The following is a 26,512-nucleotide window of genomic DNA, read 5'->3' on the forward strand; positions in this document are numbered from 1 at the left end:
ATAATTATTTTGTGATGTGGACAGCCAGTCAGTACTGACTTTTACACTTTTAACTTTTACACTTACAACTTACCAACTAAGGTAAATGTTTAACTTTGATTCAGTTCAGTGAAGTATTCTTCAGAAACCATCGTTTAATTAAAAGAACCGGCTTATCGGTCGCGTTTTCAATTCACTGAAAAGAATCAGCTCATAAGAGTCTTTTTTTTAATCAGTACTCGCTTTGCAATTGTAGCTTTGCACAGTGAACAAAGATTTATTATCATTATTTCGGGGTACACGCTCTCTTTATTCATTCACATTCATTACAGCAAATTCATATTCATAACTCAGATTAAATATGTAATATATTTTGTTATTACGCTAAAGATTCATCAGTGCAGTGGCGAGAACTCATCCCCTAGAGTCCACCGCATCTTTCGCGCTTCTCTCTGTAGCTCATTGATTGGTTACTGCGCCTCTCTCTCGCTCCGCCCTCTGGCGTTCTCCTCCCTGTTCCTCCTCTCACTCCATCCTGCCTGATTTTCATAGCTCAGCATTCTCCTTACATGTAGTGTAGGTTTTAAAAAGCAGGAGGGGTGGGATGGCTTTCAGAGTGTGCCATGAAAAAACAGCCTCCTCACCCAATTGGAAATGGGAGGAGTTTTTACTGAGCCGTGATTGAACCAATGACAGCACAGTGCCGGGAAATACAGCAGTGAAACACCAGGGGCTGTGGTGCTGAGCAACGATTGCAGGGTGTGAGACTAGAAATGTGTGTGTGTGCATGAGAGCATCTCCGCATCTGTCCCGATCCGAGCTGTTGTGTGTGTGTGCCTGTGTGTGTGAGCGTGGTGGAGCGTAGAGGAAGACATTAGGGGTGTGTGTGTGTTTGCACAGGTCTGATATTTCCAACAGAGCCAGAAGAGGATAAGCCAAAAGTCTTGATTGTTGTCACTTTTCTTTTTTCTCCCCCAAGCTCTCCAAGTGCCCTGCGCGCTCTGCGAAGTTTCTTTCCTCAACCCCCCTCTGCATCACCACCCTCCTCTTGGTGCAGTACATCTCCATTGAGGATACACACGGTACAGAGGTAAGTACAGTATCCCCCTTTTATGATAAAGCATGCCTTTAATAACATTTTAATGCTTAGATAGGAGCCTGAATGTAGTCTTTGAATCACTGCAACAAAAAAATCAGGGAGAGGCGGCGTGCGGCAGAGACGAGAGAGAGGAAGATCTTTGTCAGCGAGTGGAACTTTCTCAGTGTGCAGGAGAGTGCGAGTGCGTAGCGTCCTAGTGCTGCAGTATCACATTACATAATAGTGGCCGATGTGCGTAGAATATAACTTGAGAGTCTCATAATTTGTACACACAATACACATCTCTTAATAACTCAGAGATGCGGTCTGACACATCACTGCTGCCTCTGTAGATTGAGTATGCATGATCATAAAACACAATTGCAGGTGTTTGTGCACTTTTTGCAAGTTTTTTGATTGGTTTATCTGTATTGAAACACTACAGCATTCTCCTGAACTGTTTGAATTGCTAGCACTAGCTGTTTTGCAGACTATTTAGGGCTGAGGTCCAGCGGAGAGCTCGTTATTGGCCGTGCGGCTGCTGATCGTGGCATCTTTTTGCTGATCAAGCTATTCCGCCGACAACCGGCACAGATTTACTCGTCCCATCTGCTGGTGAAGGATGTTATAAACCTGATTACCTTCATGTTTAGGTGATGTGATCACCTTTTTTTTTCTTATTTAACATTTTATTATCCCACACCGCTGATTGGCAGGTGAAACGAACTGCACTGAGGTCAGTTCCAAAAGTCGAACGCTGTGTGTTGTGTTCAGTCTTGCGTGTACCTTCACTTCTCAAAGGCATCCCAGCAGGGCTGATAACAGGAAAAGGCAATTTAAGAGGTAATCTCATTGATTGCAGTGGCAACCAGGTGAATAGCGCTGGTGAGAGACAAATGCAGACAGATAGATGACAGGGAGGTGCCCTGGGCCGCAACGCTTCAGCTAAGTGCTTCGGGTCAGTCCTTGAGAGCTCCACATAATAACGGCACTCGTTTAGATTCAGAGTAGACCTCGCTCTACTCAAAGCAGAGGTGAGACAGAGGAGGCATCGCCGCATTGGACACATTCACACACACACACACACACACACACACACTTGTGTGTGGAGTCTGTTCAGTGGAGTGAAACCGTTTCTCCTTCCTGTAATAAATCATGCTCCCTTACTGCTGTACAGGGGCCGGTAATGTTTGAAGAAGAACATTGTCCCTTTTTTTTGTTTTACAGTAATGGATGGGACTTAGGTAATAATGACGCAGTATCAAGACTCATAACTCAACGGACTCCTAATGCGCCATTATTATAAAGAACATCTCCCTCGTCCTAAGCTTGTTCTAGAATTTACTGATTTTTCTTATTTGGAGTATCGGTGACATACCCGATTCCGAACCTCTTATTTTTCTATCTATATCTGTTGCTCTCTAGAGTGCCGTACATTTTTAAAAGAGGATATCTGCTTGATGGTTCATGAAATTGAATGGTCTTTGCCTGCTGTAATCGTGTCTTGCTGAAATTGGGATGCGTTCACATAAAGCATAAGGGTCTCCCTGTGGTTCTTATAATCAACATGGTTGAAATGACCGTCGGCACGTATTAAATGCGTTCTTTTCTTTCTTTATAAGCTTATATCATTACTTTTATAAAAGGCACAATAGGATATCGTTATTGCAGCAGGGTCAGCAGGTCGCATAGTCAAGATATAAACAGTACAGTTAGCTATATTTGTGTAAGCATACACGTCTGAGAATGTATAAACAGACAGGCTGATATATTGAGTGTCAGATGATTTATTTAAGATTATTGGCATCGCCTGTTGTAGTTTTACCTTGTGTCAGTTTCAGCATCATCAAACAATGAATAATTAAATAATTTTTGTTTTTTCTTTTGTGAATTTTGAGTAAATGAAAATGTGCTAATCATTATTTTTTATTGTTTATTTGATTTTATTTTAGATTGTCCATCCTGAAATAAGTGTTAATATTTTATTTGATTTTTCATTGCACATCCTGAAATGTGTTATTTTATTTTATTTTAATTATTTTCCATTGCCCACCCTGAAATAAGTGTAATTTTATTTTTTTTTACTTTCCATTGCCTATCCTGAAATATTTTATTTTATTTTTATTTTACATTGCTTATCCTGAAGTAAGTGTTTTTTGTTTTTTTTTCTTAATCTGTTCCCCACCCTGTTCTCTAGATATTGAGCCAAGCCTTTGGAACACTATATGCAATCAAAATGGCCACATAATACGTTTGTCATAACTCAAAGGTTCTCTAAATGTACATTTGCCAGGTTCAATATTAATAAAACAATTGATCTGTCATCAGTGAGGCTGCACTGAAGGAACCATGAACAAGCTGTTTAAATTGGGCATGTTTGACCAAAAAAGCCTTTCTAAACAGATTTTCTTTTTTTATCACTTCCGGTGTTCGTACAGCTGCATTTTGAACTGCGTAGTAAAGGTGTGGTAGTATCATGTTCTCTCTCTCTCTCTCTCTCTTTACCTATCTATCCATACCTTCTCTTTTCGTCCCGATGCAGCTTTGATTTAACAGCATCTTCGCTGTCACATCAATCACTCCTCATGGAATGGCTTCATAAACTCTGAGTGCTCAGCGTGGGCAATGCAGAAATACAATTCCTTGTTTCACAATTCAAGAGCTCAGTCACACCAGCTGTTTGGGCCACTACATATGTTCATTCACAATAACAAAAGAGAAGCTCTGCGGTTAGAGTTTGTTTGATATACTAATGGATGTGATTGTCACTGCAGTGTTTAGGGAAAGCCAGAATATAGCCAGCAAATTAGTGGTGGGGATTTGATTCATTCCAGTGAGTCGACTTTTTTGCGATTCATTCAGTGACTTTCTGTCTATTGTGAATCAGTGAATCATATGCTTAACATTCATTCTAAAACACAGAGTCATTCACTACTGAAACAAGTCTTATTGTCCTTTTTGAAAATGTATATGTTACAGATCTACTAAGTGATTCTAGAAGAGTTTTAAGCATGTTTCAAGCATTTTTTCCCCACACATAATTTAATAATAATTATATTCAATAATATTTTTCACGCACACCGTTAAAATTGAGATATTTAAATCTTTGATGTGTCACTGCATGGAAGTGAACAACATTGATTCATTCACATGATGTGAAATACTGACTCGTTTATAACTAAAATGCCAGCTCCAACACACAGGGTTCGTACAAGGTGCTTAAAGTACTTAAATTTGACATTTTTCAAGCTTGGTACTGTACTTGAAAAGTGCTTAAATAATTGAAAGACAATGGATCTATGAAATAAGTCGCATGTCACAAATCATTTGATTCAGATCGGTACTTTGGAGCACGTATCGTGAATCATTTGATATACATTAGAACTTAAGAGTGGGTTCTTGAATTGAATTGATTTGCGATCCACGATTTGCGCTCTGAGTCCTGATCTCTAATGATGGTTCACGAATCATTTAATTCAGATCTGGACTTCAGGGTAGTTTTGCAAAAAAAAAAAAATTCTGTTTTTTTTTCTTAAACAGTAGAAAACATAAAACCATAATTGAGATCTCTGACTGAAGTCCTTGGAAATCAAAAAGGTAGTGCTTGAAAAGTGCTTGAAAGTCCTGGAATTTTATTTTACAGTATTTTTATGAATGCTGCACACACGAAAGGTCGCATTTAAGCAGCGACCTCCCCCTGTCCGTCAGATTACTCAGAACTGATGATAGAGCAGCAACAGAGTTTGACGTGGTTGTGACAGCTCCATAACATAATATTAAGTAAGGACAACCAAGGTGCTTGGCTGGTAGATTTAGTGCCCTCAGGCTGCGAGATGTTACAGCATGCTGACTGAATCAGATGTGGAAGGTGTGTGTGTGGGAGAGTTAGAGAACAAGAAAGCAATTTTACAATTCTATGATATTGACCCTTGCTAAGCCCCGCCCCCTTTGGTTTCCATTGCTTGCTCAGCAACGCTTTATAGAACTGTAAATAGTGTAAATAGTGTCATTTCCAGTAAAATGTGCACATAAAATGGTAAAAATAGAATAAATATTATTTTTACATGGTCTGTGTGAATGTTTGTCTTGATAGAAATGGTTAAATTATACAGTAAAATGGACTTCTATAAAAGTAGACAAAGTTTAAATTTAAAAAAATTAACAATACACAGCCTTTTAACATTTTCTTTGATAATTTAAAGGTATTTAAACCCACAGAACCTTCTTTCTATAGACATTTATTAGAAAAGAGCAGAATTTTGTCTGATAGTCTTGCAGACGACAGGATTGGTCCGTTACATTTTAAAGGCGGGACTTAGCAAAGAATCTTTAATATTTCAATCTCTTCTTAATGATGCCATTGCAGTTTTGGTGGTCAAACTGATGGACGGGCATTGACCTTGCTGCATTTGTGGTTCTCGTAGTCAAAGTGAAATGTATTGTGAAATAACTCCAGGCACTGGTGGCACTTGGCTTTATGCTAATTTGAAAATACTGTCTTTTTGCGTGTTCGTGCGTGATGCAAATTATGAATGCATTCTTATAAAACTTCACATATTGTATTTGCAATAACATAATCTTGCAGCAATAATTTGTCAGGTGAAGCAGCGGTGCTGTAAAATGAGGCGTGAATGATAGCAAATGGTTGGGTGGATGACTGTGGGCCACAGCGCCTCAGGCTAACACATGCAGACTGCTGCACACTGCACAGCTACTGGTGCAGTGTGTGTCCATCCCTCCGAGACACACACACACACACACGCGCACTCATACACATACACGAGTATTGCTCAGAAAGCTCTTCTACACTCCACTGCCAATTCTGACAAAGACAAACAGAGCTGAAGTTTATGTTGCTGAATTACACAGTTTGTGTGCGTGTCTATGTGTGTCTGAGTGTGTGTTTGTGTATAAGAGGGTGTTTATCTATCTATCTATCTATCTATCTATAATTTTTAGTTTTCTTTCAGTCATTTTAATTTAATTTAAGTAAAAGCTTTTGTCATTAGTTTGTTTTTAAATATTCTTACATTTTATTATTAGTTTTTGTTTCAATGTTATTAAATATATTAGTTGTTTTTAAAAATATTCATAAATACTTTTTTACATTCTAGTAACGTCAGTACATTAACTTAGTTTATTTAATGTAAAAGTTTCATAAAAGTTTTTTTCAGTTTTTTATCTAAGAATTTATTTTATTATAATTTATTTTCACTTAACTAAAAAAAATTAAAATGTCCAAGATGAATTTGTTTCTTCATGGAAACAGATTTGAGAAATTAAGCATTGCTCACCAATGGATCCTCTGCAGTAAATGGGTGCTTACAGAGCTGAAGTTTATGTTGGTGAATTACACAGTTTGTGTGCGTGTGTCTATGTGTGTCTGAGTGTGTGTTTGTGTATAAGAGGGTGTTTATCTATCTATCTATCTATCTATCTACAATGCTACATTTCTCCAAATCTGTTCTGATGAAGAAACAAACTGATCTACATCTTGGATGCCCTGAGGGTGAATCAGTTTTCAGCAAATTGTCATTTTCGGTGAAATTCCTTTAACAATAACAACACTATTTGGGACACGTAATCAACCTCATCACTTTGTGTGAAGTTCATGTAAACATTACGTTCAGAATATTCATGATTTTACACTGAATTGTGAGGGTAGCTAATGTAAATGCCATTTTACAGAGCAACCAAACAGTCCTGATCCCAGCACAAGCTGATCAATACTAGTGCGGCTATTCGATGCAGTCCCCAGAGACCCCTGAACGTCTCTGATAGATGAGTTATATTGTTTATGCACATCACACCAAACTCCTCAATGCACTGGTTTGAACCTCTAATGGAAAAACCTGAGTTAAGTAACGTAATTAAGCTCACATAAGATGTGAAGCCAGAACTCTTTGCATGATAAGTGGGAGTCTTATCCTGAGATGAACAATATGTTGCACTTAATTAAAAACACTTTGTTATTCTCATTTCCTACCGCAGCTTGATGCATTATTCAGCGCAAGTGATTATGATATGAAATAGTATGTATAATTGCATAAGCATACATTTGTTAAAGTGTGTTTTGTTTGTAGATCCTGCATTTCATTTTCACGTTGGAACAAGTTGGATTCAAAATTTAAAATATTTAAATGTTACAACCTAGATGCACTGTGAAAGTGGCGTCTGCTGCAGACAGGTTTAGCACTGCGCTTCAATTCGGCGTCCGCTTTTATGTTGGCTCATTAATGAATGATCGATGATCCGTACTGCTGCATGATCAAATTACCAGCTAGAACCACAGGCTGATAAAACAAGGTGCTGGAGAGAAGGAGTTCATATATTCTGATGCTGTAATAGACCAATTATACTGCTCTACTGCCCCCTCCTGGTGCTTTGTCATCAGGGACCAATAATAGCAGTGTGGCCTTCAGTGGTTGACATGATAGTAGTCGAAGTTTTCCTTTATATGGTCATGCTTGTGAAATCTGGTTTAAAATCGGTTGTTTGGAGAAGCTGTTTACAGAAATCATCAAAGAGAGTTCTTTAATATGTCAGTTGTTTTTCCTAGACAGCAATGAGATTTAATTCTTTCAAACCACTTTGATTTCAATTAAACAAATTGATTGAACATGAAAAGGGTGGAATAATCCCACATGCCGTAAAATGTCCAAGATGAATGAATGAATTTGTTTCTTCATGGAAACAGATTTTAAGAAATGTAACCTTACATCACTTACTCACCAATGAATCCTCTGCAGTGAATGTGTGCTGTCAGAATGAGTGTCCAAACAGCTGATAAAAGCATTACAATAATCATTTTGTTAATGTTAAGATTACAGTAATTTTTTACACCCAGTATACGTTTGCAACCATATAGCAATGCATTTTGTCAGAAAACTTTCTTAGAAGCAACATCCTGTCCATTTTTTTTGGATACAAATGCAATAGATTTGTAAATGAAGCACAGCAGGTTTATTTGCTGCTAAAGATAGAGAGCACAAATGCCAGGTGATTAGTCAATGTGCTTGTTTCTCAGTGGGTCGGATATTTTCTGGGGTACTCACTCACACTGACCTAGATTTGGATCATTTGGATCTCTGTATCCGGTTCAGGGAAGGGAAAATTTAGCTATATCTGCCGCCCACCTTTCTGAACTCCGCCAGCCGATCAAACTATTTTAGATGCCTGTGAGAGAAATATAAATTGTGAACTTGTGTGTTTCTCAGTGCATACAATTGTTCAAATGCATGTGTGCCAGAGATTGTTTTATTACTTTGTGCGTGCCACTCACACAATCATATTAGGACCCCAAGGGGTCATTGTTTATAATGCCTGATCAGAAGAATCTGTCACGTCTACATGTTGTAGCTGATCACATAAATACATAAAAAAAAAATATATATAAAAAAAAAAATTTTTTTTTATATATGTTTAAAATTAAAAATATATATTTTTAATATTTATTTATATAAAATTGTAAAAAAAATTTGTTTTACAAAATTGTTACATTTGTTTTTTTTATTTTTAACTTGAATTTAATTATATTTCAGTTTTAATAATTTATTATATAATTAACTACTTGATTTATTTTCAGTTGTTTGCCATCTTTACAATTTTTTTGTGCAAGTTTATTTTTAGATTTACATTTTTTCAATTGCCAAAAACTGTTTTTGTTTTAGTAAAACACTAAACTGTGTTTCGGTCAGGCTTTAACACTGTGGATTTCTAGATACATTGAAATCATTCAGAAAATGATCGTCATATTATACACATTACATATTCTGCTAAAATTAATAAAATGTAACGCTTTTCACGCGCAGGTCAAAGCGGCACATGCCACTCGTGTTGAAGCCCCGACGCGAGTCATGTGTAAGGGCCTTTAGAGAGCGTAGATGTGGGCCAGAGTTTCTGACTGGCCTAATTTGTTCGACCTTCGCGGGGGAGAGAAAGGCACTGCGGAGGAGAGAACAGACTTGTTAAAGAGACCCGCTCCCTCACTGAGAGGCCGTGACTCCCCCCGCAGGTGCTCGCAGTCTCTCACTTCAGCCTAATCTGAACGTACACTCAAATGTGTGCTACTGCAGCTAATTTGCTCTTATGGCTTTACTAAAGGTCTGCTGACTCACTTGTTCACAGTATGCGCTGAATAGCTTGATGAGTACCTGCTATCCTTGGGGTTTCCTAGTCAAAAACACTTGCTACTGTCAGCTGTAATTTTTTCAATGTTAAAATTCTCCTATTCAGGTTAAAAGTGCAGAGATTATTGTAGTTAAAACAAAGTGAAACTGAAACTAAAAGCATGAAGCATTTTTGTTACTTGAAGTAACGAAATAAGTTTAACAATTAAAATTAAACATTAAAAAAAAAATACTATATAGACAAAAAAATGTATTGAGAAACCAAATATGTAGGCATTTTATCTTAAAAACTGCATCAAGCCAGCACGTCCAGTCCCGTATCTGCCCACATCTATCAGGGTGAACTGTGCCATTTGTACTTTTCCAGCAACATGCCAAAATTCTGACAAGGGCATCAGTGATATCAGGTTTACACTGCCACTGCAATGTGTTGGAAATGCAGCAGTGAGTTCAAATTGCCTGTGCTGCAGTCGTCAGTTCAGTTTGAATTAACGGGGAGATCGGAGCTGACAGGAGCAATGGCAGTGAAACGCCCTGAAAATGACAAGTCAGATAAGAGGAAAGTCAAATGACCCCATAACTTTTAATGACCACATCAATAATTTTCATCCTCTGAAAGCAGAGCATTGTCTTTACGTCTCCAGTGTGAAATTAAGACACAACAATGTCCCTTGAGAACGTGATGTGTGTGTTTGATTCGTTTCTTAAAGGGACAGTTCACTGAAAAATTATAATCCAGTCATTTACTGTCAACCTGTTTGAATTTCTTTCTTCTGTAGACAACAAAGAGAGAAATTCAGACTATTGTATCAGTGTGATTTTAGTGAAGGTTTAGTATTGTTTATGTGCTATTGTAGTGTTTATACAAATTTTAAATTAGCTTTTGATTTAAAATGTTCAGTTTTCATTTTAATTGTTGTTTAAGTTTTGCGCTGTGTTTCTTTTATTTTAAATATTATATATATATATATTGTTTTTTAGTTAACAATAACAACACTATATTAGGGTTAATAAAAATAAAAAAAGGTAATTGTGGCTTACAGTGTCACAATTCTGCCTTTTTTATTGAAATTTCAACTTTATATCTCACAATTCTGACTTTTTTTGTGAAAAAAAAAGTTTATTCAAACTTTAAATTAGCTTTTATATTATATTTTCATTTTCCATTTTAATTGTAGTTTAGATTTTGTGCATTTTTATTAGTGTTTCTTTTACTTTAAATATTTATTTTTATATTTGTAATAAATATCTAAATTATAGTTTATATGTTTATTACGATATAAATAAATATATATATATATATATATATATGCATATATATATATATATATATATATATGTATATATGGGTTGATAAAAATAAAATAAAAAAGTTAATTGTGACCTGCAGAAGATTTTTGAGGAAAAAATTCAGAATTACAAAATATAGACTTTAGAGAAAGGTTGTGAGTTTATAACTTAAAGGAAGCAATTGCCTTTTTTTTGTAATTACGTGGTGGAAACGGGCTCACACAAAGTATTGTATGTCTTCTTTTATGGTGCTTTTGTGTTTCACAGGAGTAAAAAGTACAGATTTGGAGCAACAGAAGGTGGAGTAATTGATCACATGATTTTCGTTGTTGTCTGAACTATCCCTTTAAATTATTTCAGCCTTACTGTGATGCTGTCAAATACAAATTTTAACATTGGCCCAAAAGTTGTTTTTCAGACAGAATGACGCACAAGTTACCTTTCCCCAAAGGCGTATCTGTTTCCTTCAGCAGGTCTGCAGTCTTCTTGGAAATGGATTTCGTTATCAATCAAAATAACTGCACAGTGGGTCTGCAACAACAACTGGCCAGACGTGTGCTGAGTGTTTATAAATGGATTCAATCTGGAATGCCTTCATTTATCTAGTCATTTATAGCAAAGAGATGGTTCACTATGATTTTCTCGTTTTTGACTTTGGCCAGTCAGTAACCACCTAGCAATCAATGCTCTCTCTCATGTACAGGCCACATAAAATGAAATTCCTTGTAAAAATCTGAATAAGACTGCTGACCCCTTTAAATCTCTTGTTACTAGGCAAAAGGAACTTTATATTTCATACATACTATTAGATCAGTGTTTAGAGCCGCAGTGTTACTTTTGCAGCATTACCTTTGACCGGAATTTTACCAGAAATAGCAGTTACTCAGCTAAACTTACCAGATTTCTCATTTGTATACAGATTTGCATGGCACACGCTGTTGGACGTTTGGACGTTGAAATTACAGTTCAGTGTTTGCATAAACACACCGTTTATTTGAGTTTTTACTGGATGTAATGCTCGAATTGTACATTAGCATGTCTTTGTACAGCTTTTTGTTTAACAAAACATGTCATGAAATCTGTATTCATTTACAGAATTAGCCAGCAGATGACTGTTCTGCAAGTTGAATACTTTCTTATTTGTAATTTTCACTTGTTTTATAATACAGATAATTTGAAAGCAGCTTAATTAAGCAGATAAGTCTGCTTTAGTACCACAAGTGAAAGATGACAATGGTAAAGAAAAAGATACTTTTTAGGCAATGATGTTTGAAAGTCTGTAAAAGTGGGACGTTCTTGTTTAAGAATGTCGGACAAAGTATTTATAAAAGGATATTTATCAGCCGTAGTTTGATATTTCCTGATTTGCTTTGTAAAGCATCTTTAGGCTGAAGAGTAATTGAAGTAGAAAGCCCAATTATTGATCATGTGGTTAATTAGAGCAAATGGGCTCAGGCCAATCTGTCTAGTCACATTCTGATGAAGAGTGTGTCATTATTACGCAGCGAGTTGAAAGTGTTTGAGCTTTGACATAACATCCACCCCATAATCAAAAGAAAGAACTAATGTGTAACATGTTGCTTAAAGAAAATGTTTAAAAATATGCTCAATACTTTTACACTGATTTAAATGCTCTGATGAGAATCACTAGTGATAATATTAACAATAGGAATGCTTTTGCTTTTATATGTGTGTATATATGATTAAATAGATTTTTATAATTAAATGTTTAAACGACTATAAACTGATTTATTAAACTATTTATTAATTGTGAATTGGTACCTGTAACCTGATTATTTTTATGGGATTCAATCAGTGTTTTAACAGCTAATCTATTAATTTAACTGGATAATCCTGTGTCAGAATTTCCAGTGAAGTGGTGGCTTATCAAATCTAATTGCTTTGATTAAGAAACAATGCCTGGTTTTTACTGCAGCGTGATAGATACTAAAGCTGTGTATTCTCTCGATAAAAGCAGCACTCCATGTAGAGGCTGAGAATGAATGAAGCTCTTCAGCCTTTCATACAGATTCAATTACAGTACAGAGTAATAAAAATGTCATGCAAATTTTCTAATGCTGACTCATAATGGACGTTTTGTACTTGCACTGTATTTGACTTGGTTTCTGACATCCATTTCCCTTTGTTTCAGAGGGCGTGTGATGCTACTTTGCTACAAGCACACCGTATTGAAGTGTGAAATTGATTAAATGAATACCAATTAGGAAATGACCTCCGTGAGCATGGCAGATCAGTGTTTGATTTTGAAGTAATGCTTGTTATATTAGGACACTGCTTGAAGACTTTCAGCTTGGAAACAAATACTAGAATGACGTTTTGTTTCTTCCTACATTATGCTCCATCTGTATGCTGCTAAAATGAACTCTAAACATATTTACAGATGTAAAAGTTCTTTTCTTTTTGTGAAAATGGACTCTGTTTCAATAGGAAATATGTCAACCATGCTTTTCCAGTGATAGTGTGGTGCTACACCTGACCGACTAATGCTTACCTAGCTTACTGTGTTAATGAGCCATGAGTGTGTGTGTGTGTGTGTGTTAGTGTGTGAATGAATCACTCTGCACGATGCGCCCTCTAGTTTTATATTTCCGGTTAAACCCCTGCATTGCAGCATTACTTGCAGAAGCAGAGAGAGAGAGGGAGAGTGAAAGAGAGAGAGTGAGAGTGAGAATAAAACCTGGTCTAAATCACATCAGAGAGGAGCCCTTACTCTACTGAAGTTATGTGCCATTCAAATTGAGTTGAGAATTGCCTTTTTAAACCCAGTTAAAAATGTAGAAAAAGATGTAGAACTGTCATTTGAATTTGAATATAAGGAAGCTGAATTGAACTGCTACGTTTTGTTTTTACCCATAGATAATGTTAGTAATCATTTTTTAAAATGCCACCTACAGATATTTGTGTACACTTCATTGTAAATTAATGATTTTTATATTTAATAAATATATTTATATTTATAGATTTCTGTATGCATAATAATAATAATAAAGAAAATCAGAATATTATAATGATTTCTGAAGGTTCATGTGACTGGAGTAATGATGCTAAAAATTCAGCTTTGAAATCCCAGGAATAAATTACATTTTAAAATATGTTCAAATAGAAAACTGTTATTTTAAGCAGTGAAAATATTTCAAAATTTTACATTTTGGATCAAATAAATGCAGGATTGGTGAGCAGAAGAGACTTCTTTAAAAAACATTAAAAATTTTAACTTTTGACTATATTGTAGTATTATTTTAATATCTTTATTTATTTATCTATATTTGTTTATTTACTAATTCTTAATATATATTTTAAATGAAAACAATGTGGTGGACATTTTGTGGCAAAATTCAGTTTTGTTGATAGCTGTTTTAATGGTTTTGTGTATTCTATATACCAGGGAAATGGGGATAATTAGTCAAACCTAATGTTTGACTAATTATTTTTGTTTCTTGTGTTGGACTATTAAGGTTTCTCTGGTCTGACTATGTACTGAATTTCTTTAAATTGTAATTCAGTAAGGTCCTCCTCCGGTCATCATTTCAGATTCGGATTTAACATCCAGTGGCTTTAGGCAACTGAAAACTCAAATTCACCCTTATGAACTGAACAGGAGCCTGTTTTTAATTTCTGAGCTCTGCCTTTTAGAATCTACCATGCGAAATACCAGCGTACCTCTTTAACCTCCATGTCAAGCAGTTTGTTTCAAACTCCTGCACAGTCATGGACTTGCAAAAGCAGTAGTTTAAGGCCCTTGTTTGAATCTGCATTAAATATTCAAACCGTTTTCTAGGCTGAGTGAGCTTGTGTGTTTTTGAATACAATTAATATGTATGGGCATCTGCTTACATGCTGGTTTGGGAGTGTGTGTGAATAGACTTCAGGAAGATCAATAATTCAGTGCATCCCGTGGTATCCCAGCTACTTTTACAGTGACCTCTCCCCATGAAATCTTTATGTATGTGCCACACTGCGCCCTACCATACCTGTGATTCATATGTAACGTTACATTCATACTCTATGCAATTATGTGAGCACAAACTATTTTAGCCACACAGTATTGGGAAACAGAAATGCTAACTGCTAACAGATCTCTTCTGATTGTTTTACTGTCATGGCTGACTATCAGTTTGAATGATCATCATGTTGAACATGTTAGTTAGTGTTAGTTAAATTTAGCATTTTCCATTCCTTGCTCATCAGTGGATCCTCTGCAGTGAATGGGTGCCGTCAGAATGAGAGCTGATAAAAACATCACAATAATCCAATAGTAATCCACACCACTCCGGTCCATCAATTAAGATCTTGTGAAGCCAAAAGCTGTGTGTTTGTAAGAAACAAATCCATCATTAAGATGTTTTTAACTTTAAACTGTTGCTTCTTGCCAAAAAATGAGTCCATCCCCTGTTGTCCTCTCACATCCAAATACACCCATTTGCTTGATCTGTGCATATCTCTCTTCTGATTTAGACAAAATGACTTTTTCACTGGAGAAATCAGTATTATGGATGAAATAACACAAAAACACATTAAATATGTAAAACAGGGCCCTGCCCTTGCAAAGCATTGCCGTCTGCATACTTAGAATGTGTTTTGCGCTTAGTATGCGATATTCTATACTGTATCTAAACACCAAAATAAGTACAGAACTGTACAAAATATCTTCCAGCAAGTTTTGCTGCAGTATACCTGCATCATATGTGTCCTGTGGGCCTGAAGCAATACTGAATGTTTTATTGCTAGTGCTGGTTGAGGCGGGCATCATTTTTATCACGATCATATTTGAGGGTTAAGGATTTAAACAAACCCCTAACAAATAAGTTTTACAGTTTTGTATAATTTGTTCTACAGTGTAAAATTCTTAGGATTCACCTTTGCCTCTTTTTTGTGTACTTTATGAAGCGCAGGTAGATACTGTTCAAACTGGGTTTTCGTGGTGTAATCACGGTAGGACTTGATGCTTGAACCAGAAAATTCACTGCCTAAGGGCTTCTGAACCAAACAAATTACATCAATTAATCCAGCTGAACTGAATGTAATTGCCTTTGTGAGTATGATGGATGAAAAGCATATTGTTTCCGCTTTCCCATTGAGGAGTTTGGATGTTTTTATGCTAAAATATTTTGAAGTTTTGTGCACACTCACTCACACAAAATAGCGTAATTGTGACCGTTACATAACATGATTTAGTTATTTTACTAATCTAATATAATGCAATATTTAACATTAATTTGATATGTACATTTTACGCAGTATTAAGTAATTTTTAATTAATATGCATGCATGCAGAATTTTAACACCTGGTATTCAAAAAAAGTCTTAGCTCTGTTGCATTGCGTTTCATCATATTTAAATATATTCCACAGATTTTTGCGTCAAAACAGCACAGAAAATTAGAAACAAGTGCAGATTCTGTTTGGGATTGGTGATATGTCATATTTAAATGCAACAGAAAGAAATGAAGAAAGAAAATAAAATTTGAGCAGTTTGTGTGTCTCCTACGTTGTCATGCCATAATTCGCAAACATCCTATTTAACATGACAGAGTGTATGGGGCATTTTAGTCATTCTTCCTCAGCTTGTGTCTGATTGGACCAGTCATGCACACATCACCAAATGCTCCAGCACAGCCGTAAATCCACCCAGCTCAGGATAGCCTATAAATCATGTAACAATCAGTGAAAGAGGTTCTGTCGCAGTGACAAAGGTTTTTTTGTCTTGGTCATAAATGGAAATGTGGTTGTGTTGAGTGACCAATGAGAGCAGAAAAATTTGGTACGTTATCTTGTGTAAGTTCAGTTTAATTATTGACTATATTAGACCTGCACTGCACAGATTATTTCCTACAGAATTATGCCATTTTTCCACCACAGTGAGTGCAAAAATGAGAAAAAAGAGTGCCGACTGCCGAAGGTGATGTAAGTGTACTCTATCGGCATAAGTGCAGTTATTTCATGACCAAATAACTGGACAATGGTTAACTGTATGATGTAACCATAAGTCATTATCTTGAATAGAAACAATTAAAGATGGGACTTGAATCTGTGACACTTACTGTTAATTCATGAAGTCACGTCTTCCTATGAAATCATACGCTTCTCTAGAGCTAAAATTGGGACATTTTGTACAATTTTGGGTTAATTAGATGGACTCAAGCTGCTAGATTCATGTATCGTTGTCTATATAGGTCATTTTTTGGGCTGGATGTAGGTTAGATTATTGTCAGGAAATTAATATCTTCCAGCAGGAGCTTTACGTCTACAGTGATAATTGAGGGTTATTGTATTTCCTGATATTTAATAGCCTTCACTAACTGTAGAGTTCTTGAGTTTAATACTGACTCGCTCAAATTATTGATTCAGCTTTGGTGCACAAACATCAGGTTTCATAAAAAAAGGCAGTACCTGGAAGCACTGCTCAGTTTGCATGGGTTAAAATGTTGGATTGGGGATATCAGACCCCATCTGGCATGGCCCAGCTGGGCTGTGTTATTAATGCATGGACCCATGCCACCTCAGCACTTATTACATGCACGCTAGAGTATTCACGTACAGAGGATTTCCCAAGAACCAACAGACAGGTTTTATGTGGAATTAAGGTTAATAATGCTACATATTGGCCAGTAATTCAGAGACCGCCATGAAAATAGCCCTGATGCTGGCATGGCGTTAAAAAGTGAATAAATAAATAAATATTGGCAAATATATTGATATTTGTCATGTTAAGATTGTTTTAAATGTGACATTAAAAAACACACAGAACTGCATTTTTTCTGTCAATATTTGGCAGTTTTTGAAATCGTCTTGGCCAGTTAACAGAAAGGTTGTGATCCTGTGGCAGTTCCAATTGTCTTTTCTTTTTTTTACTGAATTTAAAACAACTGTTTAATTTGACCAATTTTGTGTGCATCTCATATGCAATTTTTAAATTATATTATGCATTGCTTCCCAGCTGATCTTTTTTTTGTAATAGCTGATGTGAGTACTACTATAACATAGCGGCTCAATAATGCTTTTTTTTTTTTTTTTTTTTTTACATATCTATTATAATCCATTCACAATACTGTCATCTGATTTTGAAGGGGAACTATCATCACTATTAATCAGCCGAAGAGAACACTGTTATTGTTCAATACTGATAATATTGACAGATTAATTAACTTGTCTGTGTATTGCTATTATATTTTGACATTATATCAATAATCCTGCTCTTTAACAGTGTTATTTTAGTATTGTATATATAGTATTATAATATTCAATAATAATTTTAATGATTTATTATATTTTTATATTTTCAGTTTCGGTTTATATTTTATGTGCTTTTATTAGTTGTTTTTTTTATATATATATATCTATAGCTTTAGGACTTTTTGCTATATTTCACTTTTCTTTTTTTCATCTATTTTTTCAGTTTTTATTGTAATATTTTTATTTTGTTTTGTTTCAGGTTTATTTCCTTTTTTTTTTACAATAATTTTAGCTTTTGTTAATAATAAAAACAGTGCTGTATATTTAATGTCATTGTCTTTGGAAAAAACTGTATCCGTTGACCTCTGCTGTGGGCATTTGCTGGTTTTGAGCTGGTATTGTGTGAACTTGCTGTTCTCTAATCTTCATCAGTGCTGTCAGTGCTGTATTCCCTGTGCGCTCTAGCCAGGGCTTTTTTCCCATCACTCACTCTCTCTCTCTCCCCTCTCTCTCTTTCTCTCTCTCGCCCCCGCTGTTGTTAATTTCTCTGAATAATCAGTATTGACATCAGCTCTATTGCTGCGCTGTCAGCTCTCTATTGTGGGAGATCACAGGGCACTGCAGCCTACTGGGCAATGAATCTTTCATTCATATCCATCTATATTCATGCATATTTTTTTATTCATCCTTTTTCCTATTGTCTGGACTCAAATGAGCTGAGGAAACTCTTCTGCACAGCACAGGATCTGATTAGTAATAGAGTTTACTATTACTACTACTGCTTGTACTGCTTGTAATGTACATAGGGATTTGAGTATTAATGTCAGCATGTAACTCATCCTGTTTGTTTTATAGCCATGAATGTTTAGGAGAGGTATGCTGTTTTTTAATCCAAATATATCAGTACAATTTTCACCTAGCAGATGCTGAAAAAGCCCCTAGGCACACACTGAAGAAGGACACAACCCATATCTAGAGACCGGAATATCACAGAGACTTGCAAGTGCAGGACTTGTTTCATGCAAGACAGTAAGACACCACCTAGCAACCACTCAGAACACCCTAGCATCATGGCGATGAGTTTTGCACAAGAAAGCACTACTCAAAAATAACCCTAACACCCTAGGAACCACCTACAACTCTTTAGCAACATTCTAGCAACAACCCAGAACAGCCTAGCAACCACCCACAACTCCCTAGCAACAGTCTAGCAACCACCCATAACATCCTTGCATCATGGCGGTGAGTTTTGCACAGGAAAGCACCACTCAACAATGTAACACCCTAGCAACCACCCACAAATCTCTAGCAACACCTTAGCAACCACCCATAATTCCCTAGCAATCATCTAAAACACCCTAGCAACCACCCACAATTTCCTACAATTATAGTTGTGAGTTTTGCACAGAAAAGCACCTCTCAACAGTCCAATACCCTAGCAACCACCCACAAAAACCCCTAGCAACACCCTAGCAACCACCCACAATATCCTAGCATCATAGTTGTGAGTTTTTTTATAGTACAATCACCACTCAACTACCATCCTAAAACCATAGCAACCACACACAACCCCCTAGCAACCACCCACAACTCCCTAGCAACAACCTAGCAACCACCCAGAACACTCTAGCAACCACCCACAACATCCTAGGCTCATGGTGATGAGTTTTGCACAGGAAAGCACCACTCAACAATAACTCTAACATCCTAGTAACCACCCACAGCTCTTTAGCAACATCCTAGCAACCACCCATAATTCCCTAGTAACCACCCGAAACACCCTGGCATTATGGCGGTACGTTTTTCACAGTAAAACATCACTCAGCAATCTAACACCCTAACAACCACCTACAAAACCCTAGCAACACCCTAGCAACCACTCAGAACACCCTAGCAGCCATCCTTAACATCTCAGCATCATAGTCGTGACTTTTTTATAGTAATAACCCTAACATCCTAGTAACCACCCACAACTCTTTAGCAACATCCTAGCAACAACCCAGAACACATTAGCAACCACCTACAACTCCCTAGCAACACCCTAGCAACCACCCACAACATCCTAGCATCATGGCAATGAGTTTTGCACAGGAGTTTTGCTCAACAATAACCCTAACATCCTAGTAACCAACCACAACTTCCTAGCAACACCCTAGCAAGCACCGAAAACACCCTGGCATTATGGCAGTGAGTTTTGCACAGGAAAGCACCACTCAACAATCTAACACCCTAGCAAACATCTACAAATCCCTAGCAACCACCCAGAAAACCCTAGCAGCCGTCCTTCAGCATCATGGTAGTGAGTTTTGCACAGGAAAGCACTACTCAACAATATAAAATGTAATATAATACAATATAAAAGCTAGTTTATTTACCTATTAGCCTACTTCCCATAATATTTAGTCTCTCTTGCCTGCCATTCAGCCATCAAAATCAGTTTGCCCCAGGAACAGTTAGTGCTTAAAATGCAACAGAACACAGGGTTCCTGGCACATGTCGAGAATTGCAGTTGATTAAACACTCACTTAACTTATTTTAGTCAGAAACAACAATTTATAATCGCTCATGCCAGCACTGCTGCCCTCACCAAAAATTCAGGACTAGCTGTAACCGTGGCTATTTTTATGAATATTTCCATAATAATGTGACGCATAATGTGAAGCCGCCTGGCAAAATGTCACATGGTTGACGGTAAATGCGCCACACAGTTTAGATTTCTTTATTTTGTTTTTCCTCTCAGGATTGTGTACGGCGCATCTCCTGGTTTATTACGGACCGGCCTCGTGAGACGCGCATGAGAAATTGCATCGTATTGTCTTTATTATTCTGTTTCCCTCCCACACGCCACACAAGTTTCGCTCAACACCTGGACAGTTTCCCCCTGACATTTCAGCAGCCAAACCCGAGCAGTGTCCCTGAGGGGGGGACGATTTTACATATTGATCAGTGGAGATTGTCCTCCACTAGCGGTTCAGGGCGTAGCACACTGCATTCGTGTGAGCAGAATCTCTAATGAGAGAGAGAGAGGGAGAGACAACGAGAGACAGGAGAGAACAAGAAGAGAGGTAGTAACGTTAAACGGGACAGAAGAACAGAAGAGAGTTCAAAGGTAGCGACAGAGCGACTATGAGCTAAAGTTGAAAGAGGGAGGTTTGTGTCTAATGATAGAGCGGGGAGTGTGTGCGCCAGCCAGACTCAGACTGTACTGCAGTGGGGGGACTGCAGGTTGTGCAGATGCGAGTGGGATCGTGGGATGCGCTATAGCCTGTGAAGCGTTCTGCTGCTCTCCTGTTTTGGATGGGTTGCTCCATTAGGGAGGACAGAACTATTGCCTGGTAAGGGCTTTCCCATTTCTGTAAGACCCCACCCCCCGATCGACTCCATCCGAAAAGCATGCTAACATTTTTCACGCTGTTCAATAGTGGTTTGCGAGTACAATAGCAGGTTGTTTTCGTTTCGCCTGCTGCATCGTAAAGAGTTTGCCTTCACTCTCTGATTTCAGAAGTGAGTTTGAAGCGGGACATGAATGCATGAAGCCCTGAAGATCAAGTTACTTGATGTAGAATCTTGCGTACATGATGTACTGAAAACTACAAGAGAACAAATCAATTGCTAGTCTTACCCCACTTGAATCAAGCTACATATATTTGAGACAGAGCGAAAGTTGTTTTTACCCTGCTGAAATTATTTCATCAACATCGCTGCAGGCTGGTTTGTGTTAGTTAAATTTGCAAAAGTGTTTTTAAGGTTAACTGCATTAAATCTTTGAAAGATACCATATTTATATAGTTTTGAACTGTATTTTCTGCTTTGTTTTCCAAGTTTTGGCTGTAATAAAAAGAAAAGAAAGAAACTATACTTATAAGTTGAATTGGTGAAAACTGTGATTACAGATCATTTTTTAGTTTTTAATTTAGATTGTATTTTTTTTATATAATTTAACTTTTTATTTTATTTTACGTGTTTATTTATTTATTTATGTATTTATTTATTACGCTTGTTTCTGTGCAGCCAGTCATAGACTGACATGGCTGCAAATTTATTTATTTATTTTATGTTTTTGTTGATGTTTTCTGTACAGCTATTCATGGACTGACACTACTGTATTTATTTTATTTTCAAAAGTTTACATATATTTCCTTTAATTTTTTGATGTTTTCTGTCCAGTCATATACTTTTTATTTTATTTTATTTTATGTTGTTTTATTTTGTTATTTTATTTTATTTTATTTTCAAAAGTTTACGTATATTTCCTCTAATTTTTTTATGTTTTCTGTCCAGTCATATACTTTTATTTTATTTTATTTTCTATTTTATTTTCTATTTTATTTTCAAAAGTTTATGTATATTCCCTCTCTTTTTTTTTCAAATAAAATAAAATTAAATTAAAAAGTTCGTGTTTTCTGTACATATCCGGTCGTGAACTTTTAAAATTTATTTTATTTTATTTTATTTTTTTATTTTTTTCTTATTTAGATAAATCTGTCCCTAAACATCATGTAATTAAAAAAAAAACCCTCTGCTTTTACACGTCCGTCAAAACAATCTTTTCCTTGTAGTAAGTATGAGAACACTACATATGGTAGTGACCAGCTGTGTGGGTTATTTCAGATGGGTAGTGTTGCTTTGCTGGCTTATTGGACTGGTTATTGATTTTTCTATAATCTGGCTCTTTTCAGGATTTGCAGGACTGTCCGTCACAGACCTCCTCAGGAGAAAACAATTTACAGATATTCCAGAAACAGCGTTTCATTGAGATGCAGTGAAGGTGTTGAGAGTGTGAGATATCTTAGATAACCAGGCTCAGTACAGATGGCATTGCCAAGGGTGTAGATACTACTGTAAATGGATATTATCAGGGTTGCGTGAGGACAGTCATCATGCTAGCGGCTGTGCCAGTGAAGCAAATGCAACTATCTGTCTCCATTCATAAGACGAGACGTTTATGAAGCTCTCTGCTTGTGCGAGGATATTTCTCAGGAGAGAGCAAATGCTAACAGGGTCTTTAAGGCAGTTAAGAAGTACATAAAATAACAGCATATCAATGACAGAGCACATAAAGATCACTGCTTGTAGGTTGAGCTTTACCTATAATTTGATTTGCCTTATTGTAGATACGATTTCTAACCTTATTGATTTCCTCATGGATTTGTTTCTCAGGTTTTTCCACACCAGCAGAAGCAAAGTCTCGCTCTGCAGGCTCTAATTTCTTCGGTTTCCAGGTCGGTCATGATCTAGACGAATGTATGTCTGAATCTAGAGTGTGTCCCCGTAGCAGACACACATAATCAGGGTGAAACTCTACGCGCCGAATGACCGCATATCCCAGTTCTGTCCTATAATCTTGGGTGCTCTTTTGTCTCCACAATTCAGACAGATCACAGCTCCAGTGTTCATCCTCTTCAGACCCAGCATATCAGTATAGATTTACATGTATATTTCATGCATTTGGTATTCTTACAGTGCATTCATACTATATATTTTATATTTTTGGATATGTGTGTATGTATGGATGGATCGATAGACAGATATGATCCAAAAGTATTTAATTTGCACCCGAAAGCACTATTAAAAAATAACCCTAACACCCTCAAGTATTTAATAAGTAAGTTTTAATTATAATATACAGTCAAATAATTAAAATATATTAAAGGTTTGTGGCTGTGTGAATCAAAAATGTTTGTGTGCGAATCAAAATATAAAAAAAAAAGTATGATATGTAAGTTTATGTGATCATTAATTTATCAATATTTTAAAATGTGTTTAATGTAATATATTAATATATTTTGTTATTATACGCACACACACACACACACACATTAATATATAATGTTTAATACATGATATTTTAGATATTATAATATAGAAACGTTTGTGAATCAAAGCCTATAAATTTGTATTTAAAAAAATAAATACATGTAAATTATATATATTTATAAATATAAATATACATAAAAGGAAATAATAATAATAATAATTATCTCACATATAAAAATATAATAAATATCTAAATATCATAATGTCTTATTATTATTTATTTATTTATTTTATGTTATTTGTACATATATTTCCTCTTCATTTTCTGTATATTTGGTCATGGAATTTTTTTACATTTAATTTTTATCTTATTTTATTTTATTTGTTTCCTGTATATATGGTCATGGACTTATTTTACTTACTTTATTTTGTGATTTTATTTTATTTTATTATTTATTATTTTATTTAAATTTATTTGATCACTAATTTATCATTATTTTAAAATGTATTTAATGTAATATATTAATATATTTTATATTTATTTCATTTGTATTTTATATATTATACACACACGCTGTATTAATATATAATTATAATAAATGATAATTAATTTATAATACAAAATTATAATAAATATCTAAACAACATAACCACATTTTCTTTTAATATTTATTTATTTTTGTTGTTTATATTTTGTTATATACACACATACTATATTAATAATATTTAATTCATAATATTTTATTTATTAAAATATAAAAGTTTGTGATTGTGAAATCAAGCCTATAAATATATATAATGTGCTTTAATCAATAAAAGAAATATCTAAATAATACAAAAATATATTAAAAATAAAAAAAAACAATGTAAAAAAGAATATCTTATTATATAATGTCTAAAAATTATAGGATAATATCTAAATATCATAATGTCTTAAGATTTATTTATATTTTTATTTATTTATTTTTGCTTTGATTTGAAGTTTTATATGTTGTAATTAATCACTGAGCTGTTGTGTTAGTTCAAGAATTTACTGAAGAGTTCTGTAATTCGTATTGGGAAAATGGCCAAGCCCCCCAGACTGATCAAAAGCCCCGTACACACACCAGCCTTGGCGGAGTGTCCTCATAACTATCAGGGTGTGAGCGTGTAAAGGCCGCTTTCATCACATGCTCTACTCTTGGGGAACAGAGATGGTGACACAGCGTTGTCAGTCAATAAAGCAGCTCTGAGCACAAATGTCAGTGGCACGCAGCAGGTGAGCTCTGCAGAAACTGAGAACAGCGAATAGATGTCGAGCTACTCCAGAAAATCAATGCATCCCCTCGAACGCTGGTATCATCAGTGATTGCCACCTAAATAGTGCAGATTGGTTTTGCATGTATTGAGGGGTGGAGGCTGAGGATCTTGTCATTTTGGAGATTTATCCAGCATGGATTGGAAGGGAGATGTGCATTTGCTAAATCAAGCCCATTTGATTCTTTCAGAGAAGAACAGAGTACAAATGACAGTCAATAGCTGGCTTTGTTTAGATTGGTATTGATTAGTATTTATGGTTGTTTATTGGCGGGTGGCGAGGAAGGAGGCAATTGCAGATTGTTTTTCTCGAGCATAGCTCAGATACAAGAGCAGAAAATCCTGGAAAGCAGAAGTCAGTGCTGTGACAGAGACCATATATAATGTATAAATTTCAGCAGACTGAAGAAACTCTCACATATAAGCACAAACGCAAACACTATGCTTTGATTCTGTTGTGCATTGCACTGCAGTTTTATTAACAAAAACTCAAATCTTTTGTTTTTAACCAGTGCACAGAGAGCTAATTACCTTAAGTGTTAATTAATAGTGTGTGAAATTTTCATTTGAGCAGTTTTCTTCATGTCTCATTTGCTAAGGCTAAAGTAAATCTCTAGGTATGACTGCCTGCATTGATCATAGAAAAAAAACATATCAGCCTACCACTAACAAGTATGCATTTATTCTTATTCAAAACGTACAGAATACATTAGTGTCCATTAAAAACAATGCTTTTATAAGCTTTAATAAGCTACACCTTCTGAGTAGTGTGATTTCAGTAGCTATGTGCATAGGCTTGATCAAAAAGTCTGAAAGTCTTATTCTATTTTTCTTTCCTTTTTTGTGGACAGCGAGACCAGTAAAATGCCCTTCTGCTTAGGTGAAGATTTAATAAGTATTACATTAAATAATTAAATAATAATACATTGAATAACTATTTAAAAAATACTTAATTTTAATATTTTAAGAATTATTTTAAATTAAACATTTATATAAATATTTGAATAGTAATTATATTAAAGATGTTTTAATATTTTAATTATTTTTATAATATAATAAAAAACTAATTAAATAAATGTTATAAATAATCAGATAATCTTTATGTAGTTAATACATACACTACCAGTCAAAAGTTTTTGAAAAGTAAATTCATTAATGTTTTTTAAAGAGGTCTCTTATTTAATCCAAAGTACAGCAACATTTTCACTATTTACAGTAACTGTTTTCTATTGTAATATTTTTTTAAAATGTAATTTATTCCTGTGATCAAAGCTGAATTTTCAGCGTCATTACTCCAGTCACATGATCCTTCAGAAATCATTCTAATATGCTGATTTGCTGTTCAAGAAACAGTATTATTATTATCAATAATTAAAACAGTTGAGTATATTTTTCCAGGATTATTTGATGAATAGAAAGATCCAAATATCAGCATTTATCTGAAATAAAACGCTTTTAATAATAATAATAAATGTTTTATGAGTAGCAATATTAAAAAAAGCAAAATATTAGAGTGATTTCGTAAGGATCATGAGACTGGTGTAAAGATGCTAAATTCAGCTTTAAAAATCACAGGAATAAATTACATTTTTAAAATATGTTCTAATAGAAAACAGTTATTTTAAATAGTAAAAATAGTTCAAAATTTTACTGTTTTTGCTGTACTCTGGATCAGATAAATACAGTACAAATCTTACTGTCCAAAAACTGAATTTTTAAAACTAGAGTGTGAAAAACTAAACTAGAATGGTTTTATACAGTTAAGCATGTGTTTTCTGTGTTGTAAGATT

At 35.2% G+C, this 26,512-nt stretch overlaps 1 protein-coding gene across 4 annotated transcripts in view; it reads left to right on the forward strand.

Annotated features, from left to right (window-relative positions):
• The first annotated feature begins 557 nt into the window (after positions 1–557).
• The window catches only part of LOC127167021 (synaptotagmin-2), a 41,732-nt gene continuing 15,777 nt past the window's right edge, over positions 558–26,512 (forward strand). Inside the window, exons 1-2 of one of the 4 annotated variants that reach the window (XM_051112815.1) lie at positions 559–859; positions 959–1,069. The gene's annotated coding sequence lies outside the window, so the exon portion shown is untranslated. Of the gene's footprint in view, positions 1,070–20,770; positions 21,005–26,512 lie in introns of those variants that run through there. The other 3 variants (XM_051112816.1, XM_051112818.1, XM_051112817.1) reach the window with 3 other exon arrangements.

The sequence above is a fragment of the Labeo rohita genome, chromosome 6 (genome assembly GCF_022985175.1).
Source record: "Labeo rohita strain BAU-BD-2019 chromosome 6, IGBB_LRoh.1.0, whole genome shotgun sequence".
NCBI lineage: Eukaryota > Metazoa > Chordata > Actinopteri > Cypriniformes > Cyprinidae > Labeo > Labeo rohita.